This window comes from Lithobates pipiens, unplaced genomic scaffold (assembly GCF_037356315.1).
Source record: "Lithobates pipiens isolate NorthernLeopardFrog02 unplaced genomic scaffold, aLitPip1_a1.2 Scaffold_8, whole genome shotgun sequence".
In the NCBI taxonomy this organism is placed as follows: Eukaryota; Metazoa; Chordata; class Amphibia; order Anura; family Ranidae; genus Lithobates; species Lithobates pipiens.
The window spans coordinates 395,657,885-395,669,054 of record NW_027507903.1 but is presented as its reverse complement, the minus strand read 5'-3'; the positions used below and the strand labels follow the sequence as shown (position 1 = coordinate 395,669,054).

At 42.3% G+C, this 11,170-nt stretch overlaps 1 long non-coding RNA gene across 1 annotated transcript; it reads left to right on the top strand.

Moving 5' to 3' along the window:
• Positions 1–2,398: 2,398 nt before the first annotated feature.
• LOC143964287 (uncharacterized) lies at positions 2,399–7,834 on the top strand. Its single transcript, XR_013271111.1, has 2 exons — positions 2,399–2,723; positions 6,999–7,834. It is a non-coding gene; the product is annotated as an uncharacterized LOC143964287 (long non-coding RNA).
• The last annotated feature ends 3,336 nt before the right edge of the window (positions 7,835–11,170 follow it).

Below are 11,170 nucleotides of genomic sequence, written 5' to 3'. Positions count from 1 at the left end.
ACATCACTAGCCCCATCCAGGTGAATGTTAAAAGAGAAGTATAGTTTTGGGCTTTTTTGCAGTTTTATACTTACCTAGGTGGATGGAGCTTCAGTCCGAGACTGCATCTGTCCCCCGGGTCACTGCACTGAGAACCGAGCAATCAAACACCATTGTGGTGATGATGTGGTGCCTGGACCGACTTCTGCAGACTTCAGCCCGCTCTCTGCTGAAAATGGGTCACAGGAGTACAAAACGAATTCCAATCTTGTGATCCATAAGAGCTTTAGCAATTGAGCCAGGCATGCTGTCTGGCATCCAGGGCTTTTTTTCAGGGGGAACTTGGTGAAACTCAGTTCCACCACCTCTGGCTCAGACCCTTTGGTGCCTACTCAACACAATCACTTGTGAACACAGAAGTCTGGTTTTTGTGTTTACAAGTGACAGCTCTGCACTCTGTGTGTAACCCCCATGAACTCTGCTCTGTATGTAATGCAATCCTGATATTTAATGCCCATTTAAGACCCTTCTACTGTTTGTGAAATATGACCACATCCACTATTTGATGTGATTTGGAGGGTGTGCGTGGGGGGGAAGGGTTTTGAGGGGGTTGTGGTTGAGTTCCAGCACCTACTGTTTGAGAAAAAAAGCCCTGCTGACATTAATGATAAACTCTAGCCATGCCATGTGGATATATTTGGTCAATGACATGAGCCAGCATTCCAGGCTCCTTTGTTTACATTCAAGTGCTGGCCAAATCATTTCCTGGCTGGCAGTGATTGGGGCCCAGGATGCATCTGTAGGGATGCTGCCAGCATCCAAGCAACCACTATCCCACTGTTAATAACAGCACTGAAAAATTCCTGTCATTGGTGCTGAGAGAATTGGTGGGAGAGGATCATCATGGGACATTTACTTCATGGAATTTTTTTTTTCTGGACATTGTGGGACATTATTTTTTGGACATTTTGGGGCATTGCTTTTTGGACACCATGAGCCATTATTTTTGGACATTGTGGAGCATTCACCTAGGGATGCCAGATATCCGGAGGCCACTTTATGTTAAATAGAGTTTCCAGTTTCAAATAAGTTCCCTTTAGTAGACCGCCAAATCTACCGGTTAGGGATGTAGAGATCATGCCCCTGTCCCCATAAACATGGGGACAAGTTCTTTTCCAGGGTGCTCCTAGCACAACTTCTCCATGTTGAGGGCACGTGTCCCTGAATAGTTCAGGAGTGGGGAGCAACACATGCTTGCTGCACTCACTTCCCCTGACCAGCCAGGCTGCAGGCTTGGATAAGAAACCATTATGGATTTTGTGGGAATGCCATTCTATTTTGTTTTTCTACATAGGATTTTACCTTTTATCCTTTTAACTTTTACCTTTTATCCAGGAGAGGAGAGGTCACCTCCTTCCAAAAAGACGTCTTTTTTTTTTTTTGTTTCTTTTAATGGGGTTCCCTTTACAATCCACATAGGTGTTAAAAAGAATTCCCAACTGCTGGATTTCAAACAGAACAAACTGGCTGCGAATTGTCGATTACTGACAAATTAAAATGGCAATCGTTTTCAATGTAAATGCTGCTTTTTCTTTAGTACATCATACAAGTGCACCATTTTTACAGACTGGTATAGCTCATCCCCAAGCATTGTACTTGAAGAAATTGTGCATTTTTAGTATTGCCTTTTAAACCTTTTTAAAACTGTTAAAAGCTATGTTTTTAAACCTATTTTTCTTTTCATACATCCTCGGACACAGAACATTTTTATTTTCATAATAATAGGGTTTTGCTGGAACCTCCAGGTGATTGGGCAAAAAAAGACCGGGTGTCCCTTACCAGATTTAATCCCTCTCCTTTGGGTAAGGTTTTTTGCTAGTGTCTTAGGTGATGGACATGTATGTGCAGCTCTGTGCACAAAAGTAGATAACTTCTCAATGATTCCAACTGGGATTAGGAGGCTGGCTTTATTCAAATACATGTCCTATGGCTTGTAATGCTCAGAAGAATTGTACCCAAACCCCACACTGGACACACAGGGACAGCCTGAAACATTGCAGATCAGCAATAGACCCTGTATAATCCTACCCTGTGCAATGATATATTGCCTTGCGGACCTGTAGGGTGCTATACAGATCCAAGGCATTCCCCTGCAGGGAATTCATGTCCTGAAAAGCAGCAATACGATTAAAAAATTTACTATTGCACTGTCAGTAACCCATGGGTTAAGGATATGAACCAGGGTGGGGGTGGGGGTGAAGGGATATTTAGCTTAACCGCTTTCATTCTTTAAGAAAATCGGTTTCCATTTTGTGTCTCTCTAACATCCACTTCACAAATATATATGCTAATAGATTTTGCTAATCTAGTTTCGTTTCTCATGTTACTGTTATCTTCTTTAGTTGTTTCATTTCTTGGAAAGCACATGATTTGAGGAATCACTAGTTTCACTTTTGTTGTAGGCTGTACTTGTATATGATTGAATAATTTGTATGACACGTTCAAAGGGCGGTACTTTCTGAAAGCCCCCTTTAAATATTCACACCAAAGAATAAAGATTAGATTTGCCCGGAGAGACTTTGTTGTTTTGTGTCATTGTCTCAATGAGCTAATCTCACAGGCCTGTGGGGGATTGATCGTCACATCTTACCAAAGATAATTGAAGGGTTAACCACCTCTAGACAATCTACATTCCTTTCAGATGGGGTCTCGGTCCGGGGTCGACTATAATATATGTCTATATGGTGAGTTGAATTGATATATGTATCTTCTCTCACTATGACACATATTTAGAAATTGTTTCCTTTAAAGGGACCTGTAATTTATGTAGAAGTTGTTTTCGGACCTCAATGATAAGTTAACTGCTCTGAGAAGCAGTAATAAAGGCTGTTCTGAGTTAACAGGGAGAAAAGCCCTGGATGGGCTTTTGGGCTCTGGGAAGTCCACAGTATAAGACTGCTTTAAGAAGCAGCACTTGTTCCGTGTGAACAGGGAGGAAGCCTGGGGGGGCTTTCACGGACTCTGAGAAATTCGTAGGAAAATGATTTATACAGTACTGTAATTATAAGAAAAAGTCTAATAAGGTGTGCCGGACAAAACCCGATCTCTTTGCTTATCTTAGCTATCGCCCATAGAAGTTTATAAGATGATTTGTTAACTGTCTGTGTAGAATTTGTCAGCATTGTAAGGTAAGACGACACCTTCCACTGCACTGTGTTATAATGGGATGTAAATAAAAGGCGACAGACGCGTCTTGCAGTGAACTCCCAGCTCCATTTTATGATTGATGGAAGTTCCCCAATCGAAACGTAGAGTGATGCTACAGTATCCGGTGATGTATTTATGTTTACTCTTAATGAATTACATGTGAATGCTTTGACTCTAATGTATGAGATAGTGAGCGTAATAGCAGTGTTAATAACACTTTCTTAAGGTAATATATAAATTGGCATAGTTGGTAGCATACTCTGAGGCTAACTTTTGATCAAAACAAGCTATTTGAATAATTATTTTTGCTGCTGACATCTCTTGTACAGGGGAAGTCAGGTGCAAAATTTGGACATTTGGCTTTTTGCCAACAGGGTTCAAGTGATAATATCTCACTGACCATAATAGATAGTGGGGAATTGTTTGCGGCATTGGTACTACAGCAATTGAAAGTACTGTTTGAACCTGTTGGCACTCTGCCAAAAATTTTAAATATAAATAAAACATTTTTGGTTATAAAAATAAGAAAAGTAATAACACACAAAGCTTGCTTGTGATCAGGGGAACCTCTGGCCATATGGAGTGCTTATTGCCATTTTGCCTTGAAAAACAAAGTAGAAGAAATAAAAGTCAGAATGTTTAGAAAGAAAAATAAGGATGAAAATAAACATGCTGTGAAGATCCCCAGCTGGACCGAGGCTCCCTATAGCATCATAGTCCAAAAATTGTCCACGATGGGTTTAACAGAGACATGAGATGGTGGATTTAAGGGTTAAATCAACCTTCTCTATGCCGGTAACCATGCGCCCCACCTACCCCCCTTACATTCCACAACCAGATCAAGAGCTGCACAAGACCTCATCACATGAGGACACACAGCAAATATCAGAGTGGGCTACAAGCACACTGGAGGATGGGAGGGATCTTTTGAAATGTCTTTTTGAAAGTGGTCGCAAAGTGTCAAATAAATAATTGCAATGGTTTCAGGAAACGGTTGCATATCTTGGTTGTGTACTCTCAAAAGGTTAAAGGAAAATCAATCACAAAAGGGCTATGGTTCTTGTGGGTCTGCCCCGCCCACTTACTAAGAAAGACATGCTTACAGTACCTTTCTTGGTATGATTAGTTACTGCCGCCAATGAATACCTGATTGTTCCTACTGTTACAATCTCCTGAGACAAGCCACAGGTTCAGACATGCCAGACTGTATAAAATGGTCAGATGAAATGTGCAATGCTTTTGTGTATTTGAAAAATGCTATGGTAATGGCTCCAGGGCTCGGCTTCCCTAATTATGGAAAGATGTTTAATTTGTTTGCAAGGGAAAATTGTAAGACTTTGTCAGGTGTCCTCGCTCAGGAGCATAGAGGTAAGTTGCACCCTATTGTTTTTTTTTCTCAAAGATGGTTCCGGTGCAGGTTCAAAGCATGCCTGTGTGTCTCAGAACTTTCGTGTCCTGTGCGATGATGATTCAGATGGCCACTTTTTGCACTCTGGGGCACGACACCACAATTCACACTACCCACAATGTATCAATCATGTTGAAAAATGTACATCCACAGCACATGTCTGCTCAGAGGTTGAGTGGCTATGAGGTGATCTTGCTGTCTAATCCAAAATTGCACAGCAAATATGCTTCTCCCACTGCAGGACTAGCACCAATGCCCTTTTAGGATTAAAATGAGAACAGGATGAGGTTGTCCCACAACATGATTGCATAAACCTCATTCACCAAGACACATCACCCAGGTCTGATTTATCTTCCACAGCACTGCAGAGCACACACAGGCCAACAAACAGAGATAGCCAGGGGAATGCTCTGGCTGATTTAGCTGCCAAACAAGCTGCTACTTCACAAAATGCACAGATCCAAATGCCCATGCTAGCACCAGAATTTCCCTTTTTTTGATCAGGTTCTTTCAGATTTGCAGGGATGTGCAGAAGAAGCTGATCTCAAAGACAAAATAGGTGTGCAGAAAGATCCAAAAACTAGACTTCTCTGCAAAGAGGGGAAGCTATGTATACCAGTAGCTAGTGCATCACTTTTTATTTTCCAGTACCATGGAATAGGTCACAGGGGCTGGAAAGCCACTTGTGAACTATTGGAGAAAGATTTTCCAGAACTTTCCTGGAGGGTTAAAGATTATGTATCAAGATGCATCACATGTGTCAGGAACAACCCAAAACAACCCACACAAGGCCAAACAAGAACACCTGATATATCCAACAACTCCTTTTACACATTTGCAGATTGACTTCACACACATTCCCAAACTAGGCAAAAGACAGGAATATCTTTTGGTAATTGTGAACATGTTCTCAAGATGAGGTGAACTTTTTGTAACCACAAAAGAAGATGCACAAACAGTAGTGAGGATCCTCATTCAGGAAATCATTTCTCGATGGGGATGCCCACTTCAAATAAACTCAGACAATGGACCTGCATTTGTATCAAGGGTCTGCCAGGACTTGGTAAAAACTCTCAAGATAGAATGGAAGTTTCACATTCCCTACCACCCTCATAGTTCAGGGATAATAGAAAGAATGAACAGAACAATTAAAAGACAAAATAAGAAAGGCCACAGCAGGAACCTTTGCCAACTGGAAGAAGGTCCTCCCAGCAGGGTATTTTGAAGTCTTGATGGGTCGACCTTTCCACACCCCATGGGCCAGAGCACATTTAACCACTTCCCGACCAGCGCACGACGATGTACGTCGACAGAATGGCACGGGCAGGCATATTGGCGTACATGTACGTCCAATATTCGATGCCGCCCTGCCATCGGGAGCGCGCCGCCGGCGGCGCGCTCCTGCGCTGGTCGGGACCCCCGTGAGTCCGGTCGCGGGACCCGCGGACTCGATCGCCGCGGGCATCCCCGCGATCGTCTCACGGAGCGGCCGAATGGAGGAAATGCTGTATAAACAACATTTTTCCATTCTGCCTAGCAACTAGTGACGCTGATCTCTGCTCCATGTGATTGGAGCAGAGATCAGTGTACACTAAATGAAAGCCCAACCCCCCCCACAGTTAGTAACACACCCCTAGGAACACTTAACCCCTACACTGCCACCCACTGGTTAACCCTTTCACTGCCAGTGTCATTTACACAGGAATCACTGCATTTATATAGCAGTGATTACTGTATAAATGACAATGGTCCCAAAAATGTGTCAAAAATGTCCGATGGGTCCCCGACAATGTCGCAGTCACAATAAAAATCGCAGATCGCCGCCATTACTAGTAAAAAAAAAAATAATAAAAAATATTAATAAAATTGCTATAAAACTATCCCTATTTTGTAAACGCTATAACTTTTGCGCAAACCAATCAATAATTGCTTATTGCAATTTTTTTTACCAAAAATATGTAGAAGAATACGTATCGGCCTAAATTGAGGGAAAAAAATGTTTTTTTATATATTTTTGGGGGATATTTATTATAACAAAAAGTAAAAAATAATGCGTTTTTTTCAAAATTGTCGCTCTATTTTTGTTTATAGCGCAAAAAATAAAAACCGCAGGGGTGATCAAATACCACCAAAAGAAAGCTCTATTTGTGGGAAAAAAAGGACGTCAATTTTGTTTGGGAGCCACGTTGCGCGACCGCGCAATTGTCAGTTAAAGCGACGCAGTGCCGAATCGCAAAAAGTGGTCTGGTCTTTGACCAGCAAATTGGTCCGGTCTGAAAGTGGTTAATGATAGAAAAGGGAGATTTAGACTTAATACAGGAAGAATATGTAAGGAAATTGGTTGAAACATTGGATACAGTTGAGAGAAATGTTGCTCACACCTCTCCTTTTTCTTCACTGGAAGCTACTCACCCCTTCAAGGTAGGAGACACCGTGGTGGTCCAATAGCTGAACAGAAGTAAGAAGCAAGAGTATCCCTTTGGACCGCCTATCACAGTGGTTGCAGTGAATAGAACAGCCATCCTAGTGGAAAATTGCCAGTCCTGGATCCATGCCAACAGAGTGAAAAAAGGTTGCCCAAAGCCCTAAGAGCAGGAAGGAGATCTTGGATACAGGAGGCCCTCAAGCAGAAGTCCAAGCAGATGAAGGAGGAGTTCCTGGGAAAGCAGGTCCGGCCAGAGAAGATGACCTTGCTTATTTCACCACAGACTTCTGGCAAGGCATTTTGCCTCCTGATCCTGATCTCTCTGACAGTGTTCCTACCCACCTGGATCATCACTAACTGTATCTACCACCCTGAAGAGAATAAGAGAATATTACAGTGACACAAGAGAATATTACAGTGACACAAGCTAGAATCAAGAGAGAGCCTGGAGATAGTTTTACTGATAAGATGCTTTTGCTAAAATTTAAGTATGCTAATAATCAAAAAAATCAGGGTGTGAAGAATGTAGGATATGTAACAAATTACATCCTAGCACTGCCTGAATTCCCCTTTTGGCTGTACCTTTAAATAATTCCTCCTTTCTCAAAGAGACTCCTCCTGTATTCTTGACTAACATATCCACTCTGTACATAAACAACATTGTTACCTTTCCAATAGCAGGTAGAAGTCATTCCCCTGATTGGTGTTTTAATAATAGGGAATGTGATATGATTGGATAATTTGTATGACACAGTACTTTCTGAAAGCCCCCTTTAAATATTCACACCAAAGAATAAAGATTAGATTTGCTTGGAGAGACTTTGTTGTTTTGTGTCATTGTCTCAATGGGCTAATCTCACAGGCCTGTGGGGGATTGATCGTTACATCTTACCAGAGATAATTGAAGGGTTAACCACCTCTAGACAATCTACATTCCTTTCAGGGGGTGCTATGGGAGGATCAAAGATCAAGTAGGGTAGACCATGGTGCAGCTCCCCAATAAATAGCTCTCCCTCGATATGCCATCCCAGCAGGATGACAGCTCTATCTATCTTGGTTTGGTCACCAATCACCATCCGTGGGCAGGACTGTCAATCTATATCCCTACCTACTCACCTAATATAAAGCCTGAGTTCACATCCCAATTCCCATGTTGAGTTGACAAAGTTGCAGAGTTTGTTGCCCCCAAAACAGAGAATATAGATTACAGTAAACCTAGTAGTGGGGATTTATAGGTTGCAGCAGAGCCTGGCTATGGAACTAAAGGTTACAGCAGAAACTGTCTTAGGAACTACAGGTCATAGCAGAGAGCCCGGTTGTGGGACTAGAAGTTGCAGAAGAGCCTCAAGGCTAAACCACTGGTTGACAGCAGAGCCCTTTGCAGTGGGACTACAGGTGGCAGTAAGTATACATAGAGTCATGACCTTCTCTGGTGGGGGGGCACTAACAGGCAAAGAGGAGTCCTGTTTTTTTTTAAAAATGGTACCAGTGCACCAGTGTTTTCTGTAACACGGTGCTTCTCAGCTGACATGGATCAATAATTATCAGCAAGGATCTCTGCATGTTTGTCAGCAGGTCAATGTCTTACAGATGACAGAGAGGAGGGGATGAGGGCTCCAAAAAACCTACAGATAGGGAGCAATCTGGCAGTTCTCTGTGAGAAGGGTTAGTATATGCCATGCAGCTTTGACCCCCTATACCTATCTGGTATCTCTGCAACTTCTGGGGCACATTCCTCCAGTTCATTTGTACCAGGTGGAATTTACATCACTAAGTTTCAGCAGAAGCTTTCTGGGATACTTTGGATCATGGCATTCACCACAGCATCCCTGATACTTCTCTATACATCCTCATTAAAAGAGTTTTTTTACACAGACTGGACTCACCCTGATAAGGGATTAGTTCCAAAGATATGTTCAATCAGCAATACCCCATGGACAGTGAGTTTACTAAGAAATGGCGTGAGTTTTTGGTAGATCTGGCAGTTATTATCACTAATAGAGCTTTACATGCCCAGTGGTGAAGATATGATGTTAAAGAGGCCTCGGTCAAATGCCTGAATGCACTGTTTAGGGCCTTGGTTCTTGTTAGGGAAGCATACAGCCAGTGCTTGCGGCTGCAGGAGTCTGCCAAATGTCAAGATCTGAGCTCATCACATGATGAGAGGAAGGGATCCTTCTAATTATACTGAAATCAGCAGGAAACTGGGGGATTTTTTATTTTTTTCAATGTGCTCTAAGGACATTTAGTGAACGTAGGGCTCCATTCAACAACTTCTCATGTATGGAAGCATTGGTCAGTGGAGTTACTCTGTAAAAAGCATCTGGAACAATTACCCTTTCAAGGGAACAATTTAGCACTGTCTGTGATTCTTTTTTTAATTGTACTAACATACAATTTGTCAGGAGAAGCTTTCAGTTAATTTCCCCTTCATCAAAGTCCAAGCAGTACTAATGTACAAAGTTTTAGCAGAAACGATTGAATACTGTCCATGATACTTTTTTTTGCACTAACATGCAATTTTTCAGGACAAGCTTCATTAATTGTTTTAGAGACCTGCCACTACTTACAAGAAGCATTTTGGCAATCTCAGGCTTTGAGCAGCAAGCCCAGTTCTGCTAACAAACATGGATTCTAAGCCATCAAGCCAGGGGACAAGTCCTCTGCTCAATGAAAGGGTGTCCTCACTCGCTTGGGTGAGGAAAAGTTTCCAGACCTTTCACAGAAGTTTGGCAGCAGAAGATTTTCTAGCATTAGTGGATATCAAGGATGCTTACCTACACTGCCTATTTTTTCCACCTAACCAAAGCTATGGTTGGAGTGGAGGAACATCTCTTCACTTCTAGTTGCAACTTGGCTGTTCAGCCTGTCTACAGCTCTGGGGCTCTTAAAGGAGTTGTAAACCTTTATGTTTTTTCACCTTAATGCATCCTATGAATTAGGATCCTATGCATCCCCGTGTGAATGAGTATGGGGTACATAGTACCCCTACCCAATAACCCCAAAAATCTGTGTAGTGTAAAAAAAAAAAGCATGAGAGCATTTTTGACAAGTCCCTCGATGTAGATCCAACTTCAATCACGATTTATTCCTTTGCTACTGCTAGCCCCTCCAACCATTCTGTCAGCTCCCATGTCTGACAGTTCTCATATAGCTATGGGGCGTGGTCATGTGGTTATGTTACTCGGAGACCCTGTCCTCTTGTGATGTCACGAACCCATCATAACTTGGTCTGTGATATCACAAGGATGTGGGGATATATATATATATATATATATATATATATATATATATATATATCTATAGATATAGATATATAGAACATGCTGCAGCAAAAAAGGCATTTCTAATTAAAAAAAAGTCAAATCACATTTAAAATTACCTATGGTTACAATTGCCGGCCCCCGGCTATTAAAAAATAGAAAAAATTAAACGGCATGGGTACCCCCAGTCCATACCAAGCCAAAAATTTTTTTTTTTTAATGGCGTAAGGTCCCCCCCCACAATCCATACCAGACCCTTATCTGGGCATGCAGAATGCACTAGTACATGATGTTACAAGGGGGGCGGGCCAAAGGTGACATTGTCAAAAACTTGTCTCCTGTTTTAATTTTTGTTGTTAAACTTTTTTGGTGAATGGATAGGTGTACTATGCATCCGATACTCATTCACATAGGGGGGCCGAAATCTTGTTAAAGATGGCTTCCAGATTCAGATAAGCGCCCTGACCAGAGACCCCCACAACCACCCGCCACGGTTGTGGGGATGAAGCCCTTGTCCCCATCAACATGTGGACATGATGCTTTGGGGTTGGGGGCTGCCTCAAAGCACCCACCCCCTATGTTGAGGGCATGTGGCCTGGTATGGTTCAGGAGGAGGGGCACTCGCTTGACCGCCCCTTTCCTGACTTATCTGGTCCCACACCATTTCAAAAAAAAAAAAATTTTTATTTTTAAAAGGCACTTTTTTTATTCAGCTGTCAGCAGGGAAACCCATTAACAGCTGATGACCGCTTCCTGGTCCCGCTCCATAACAACCAGATTACACTGTGCCCTGATTGGGCAAGGCTTTGACCAATCATAGCGCAGAATGCACTCAGTGTATTGCAGTGTGTCCGGCAGGGTGAACACCCAGTGAGTGGGATGAGTAGA